Below are 4,355 nucleotides of genomic sequence, written 5' to 3' on the forward strand. Positions count from 1 at the left end.
TTTTTCTTCACTCAGTCCAGTGAAAAGACGAGTGACAAACTGTGGAACTGTTCCCTTCTCAGGAGGGCTTACATAGGGCCCCTCCTTCCTATTAGAGAATGATCTGAGGTTCAGGGAGCCAGGCCAGGCCAGCACTCAGTATACATGTTCAGAACCTATTTTAGTCATAACCAACTGTTAAAATCAACTGCATCCTTTGAACCAAGAAAATGCAGACCACACACAGACTCCTCCTTAAATATATTTTGTACAACAGCAATGAAAGCACTGTCTGGAAATCCACTGTCTGCAATTGATTGAATACCAGCCTGTGTGTTTATGTAAGATCTGATGACTGATCTTTATCCAAGCAATTATGTCAAAAGTAGCTTCCACTGTTGAAGTGTCATTGAATCACAAGTTCATTACAAGCTAATAGGAAGCATTGAATTGCAATCAAATATTGTCTAATATTACATAACAATACATATGGGCTGAGGCAAGAAACTTGTATCTATGTCTCGGGTGGCAGTTTTTCTTCGTGTTGATGCACATTAATAAAACATTGCTTAGGGACTTGAAGAAAGTTCTGAAATGCAATTGTCCCATCAGTATGGATTTAAATCATTGCACCTGTTTCCTTTTGAGACCATCTTACTTGTAAAAAAAATATTGACAAGACAAGCCACAATGTGATGTCCCACAGTAAAATGACCACTGGCAAAATACTTGTAACTCCTTTTCGCAAAGTGTTATTGAGACACAATAACATGTAAATATCTTCTGTTCCATTTGAAAATATGACTTCCTGCCAGTTATATGCAGGACGTCATATGCTCATCTTTGATACTTTTCTTCGAAAATGGGAATCTATGATCCGTTTGCATTCATTGAAAAGTCAACACTTTCCATATTTTGAAAAAGGACTGACAAAATAACCAATTAAAACTCAGAGTGGGAAGGAAATATGCTGCCATCCAGTCATGTCGTTGGCATCCTTAGCCCCCACAAATGTGCCCTAATGACCTTCAGCATGGAGCAACGTGTTTCTTTTTTTTTACCCCATCTTAACATTTGGCAGTAACTTCAGATCTATGAGTTTCTGTTTTCTGGGAAACGAAATGTTATGTAAGAAACTGCCAAAGAAATTATAACAAAACTGTTGGGATAAAAAAGTCACATGATCCTGTTACGCTGTTACAGGAAAATTATTAATCTTCTTGTCGAGAGTATAGGGGTCACTTTCAAGTGAACCGTAAGCCTACAGTCATGATTAATTGAATGCACTGCAGTTCAGGATGTACTTTATTATAAGGACAAGCATGCTTTGGTGTTAATCCCAAAGGAAAACGTACCTACGATTTCTGCTGTTTCTGCTTTCATTGCAGGATGAGATGTATTTGGAAAATTAAGACTGTACAGGCTACTTTTTAGTGAAGGTGTTTCAAGTTTCAAGTTTTATTGGCAAATGCACAGGATCTCTCCGGAACTTTCACTGCACACACCTGGCACCTATTCCCACTGATTCTATTTGTATATATGTGCTCTTTGTTCACTATGGTCTTGTCGATTATTGTTACAATGTCGGTTGGTGAGTGTGAGTACCTGTGTTGTGTGTTTTGGGCTTTCGTGCCCTTGTGGATTGTGCAGATGATTACGGGTCTCATCCTGTGTGTTATTTATTTAAGGTACTCCTCGCTCTTTTGTTTGGGTTTCAACCTTGTGTTTTGTTTAGTGTTTGTTTGGTCTCCCTCCCTATGTCTTTACACGGCATACCGTAATTTGGAGTATAATTTAAAAAACTATTATGCATTTCTGCACCTGTCTCCCGATCCTTCATGCCAACGTGACAAACATGCGTAAAACAGTACAGGGAAATGCTTAACTTGCGAGCTCTTTCAGAACAATGCACAATACATGTGGTAATATAGATCAGAAAATAAAACATGTAAAATGCGAGAGAAGGAAAAAAAGAGAAGAAAATGTAATCTTGTACAGGTCAGTGCAGTGCCAGTATCGTTATTACAATGTGCAGGGGTACTGGTAACTGGAGTGATCGAGGAAGGAATGTACATGTCATCAAAAGGGGACCACGGCGCTCCCCCAGATGCTTGGCTGGTATGTAAAACCCGCGGTTTCAGACAAAGAGAAGGTGTATTAGGTCTGCACTCAAATATGTTGCATAAAGCTTCATTTTCCGTGTATTTTTTTAATTTTCATTATCGGGGATAGCGTACGCTGTTTCGGCATTGCAGCCTTCTACAGTGTGTGGGTAATTATCTTCTTCTCTGCGCTTTATTGGCAGACTACATTCACAAAGTGTATTGCTGTTACATGCTGTACGGGGTAATACAAAACATTTTGGGGGGGGCATGAACAAATCATACTAATAACCAAAAACAATCAAAATAAACACAAACCAAATTCAGCCATTACCCTGAATTTCAAACAAAAAACGATATTATTCAAATCCCTACACAGGCTCAGTAACCTGGGAGGGGAGGATCAGTAAGCTGGGAGGCGGGGATCTTCCTGTCCGGGTTGGCGCCCTCCTCGGGTTCATGCCGTGGGGGAGATCTTCGTGGGCTATACCCGGCCTTGTCTCAGGGTAGTAGGTTGGTGGTTGAAGATATCCCTCTAGGGGTGTGAGTGCTGTGCTTTGGCAAAGTGGGTGGGGTTATATCCTGCCTGTTTGGCCCTGTCTGGGGGTATCGTCAGACGGCCACAGTGTCTCCCGACTGCTGCTGTCTCAGCCTCCAGTATTTATGCTGCAATAGTTTGTGTCGGGGGTGCTAGGGTTATTCTGTTATATCTGGAGTATTTCTCCTGTCTATCCGGTGTCCTGTGTGAATTTAAGTATGCTCCCTCTAATTCTCTCTCTCTCGCTCTCTTTTCTCTCTTTCTCTCTCTTTCCCTCACTTTCTTTCTCTCTCTCTCTCTCTTCTCACAGAGGACCTGAGCTCTAGGTCCATGCCTCAGGACTACGTGGCCTGATGACTCCTTGCTGTCCCCAGTCCACCTGGTCATCCTGCTGCTCCAGTTTCAACTGTTATGCCTGCGGCTATGGAACCCTGACCTGTTCACTGGACGTGCTACCTTGTCCCGGACCTGCTGTTTTGAACTCTCTCTCTACCGCACAACTCTGAATAATCGGCTGATATTTACTCCTGACATTTACTCCTGAGGTGCTGTCTTGTTGCACCCTCTTTAACCACTGTGATTATTATTATTAGTATTATCAACGTTTGAACATCTTGGTCATGTTCTGTTATAATCTCCACCCGGCACAGCCAGAATAGGACTGGCCACCCCCCCAGAGCCTGGTTCCTCTCGAGGTTTCTTCCTAGGTTTTGGCCTTTCTAGGGAGTTTTTCCTAGCCACCGTGCTTTTACATCGGCATTGCTTGCTGTTTGGGGTTTTAGGCTGGTTTTCTGTACAGCACTTTGTGACATCAGCTGATTTAAAAAGGGTGTTTATAAATACATTTGATTGATTGATTGATACAGTACTCCCTTTAACATTTTGGCTGTAAAGCCTTGGAGATCCAGAAATCTATTTGCTGCCTTCCCAATGATCCTTAGCTTCTAAGTTTTGTTAGTAGTTTGACTCATGCAATTTATCACTTGCTCTATAAACGCAACAAAGTCCACCTTCTTCACTATTAGTATGTCGGGATCCTTCTCCTGCATGGCATTCACTGCAGACTGTGGGACATCAAATACCATCTCCTCTCTGCTCACTCCTTCAGCTATATTCACTGCAGACTGTGGGACATCAAATACCATCTCCTCTCTGCTCACTCCTTCAGCTATATCCACTGCAGACTGTGGGACATCAAATACCATCTCCTCTCTGCTCACTCCTTCAGCTATATTCACTGCAGACTGTGGGACATCAAATACCATCTCCTCTCTGCTCACTCCTTCAGCTATATCCACTGCAGACTGTGGGACATCAAATACCATCTCCTCTCTGCTCACTCCTTCAGCTATATCCACTGCAGACTGTGTGACATCAAATACCATCTCCTCTCTGCTCACTCCTTCAGCTATATTCACTGCAGACTGTGGGACATCAAATACCATCTCCTCTCTGCTCACTCCTTCAGCTATATTCACTGCAGACTGTGGGACATCAAATACCATCTCCTCTCTGCTCACTCCTTCAGCTATATCCACTGCAGACTGTGGGACATCAAATACCATCTCCTCTCTGCTCACTCCTTCAGCTATATCCACTGCAGACTGTGGGACATCAAATACCATCTCCTCTCTGCTCACTCCTTCAGCTATATTCACTGCAGACTGTGGGACATCAAATACCATCTCCTCTCTGCTCACTCCTTCAGCTATATCCACTGCAGACTGTGGGACATC

At 42.8% G+C, this 4,355-nt stretch overlaps 1 long non-coding RNA gene across 1 annotated transcript; it reads left to right on the top strand.

Moving 5' to 3' along the window:
• The first annotated feature begins 2,166 nt into the window (after positions 1-2,166).
• On the top strand, positions 2,167-3,450 carry LOC135511708 (uncharacterized). Its single transcript, XR_010451302.1, has 3 exons — positions 2,167-2,251; positions 2,461-2,594; positions 2,930-3,450. It is a non-coding gene; the product is annotated as an uncharacterized LOC135511708 (long non-coding RNA).
• Positions 3,451-4,355: the final 905 nt, after the last annotated feature.

This window comes from Oncorhynchus masou, chromosome 24 (genome assembly GCF_036934945.1).
Source record: "Oncorhynchus masou masou isolate Uvic2021 chromosome 24, UVic_Omas_1.1, whole genome shotgun sequence".
NCBI classification, from domain to species: domain Eukaryota; kingdom Metazoa; phylum Chordata; class Actinopteri; order Salmoniformes; family Salmonidae; genus Oncorhynchus; species Oncorhynchus masou.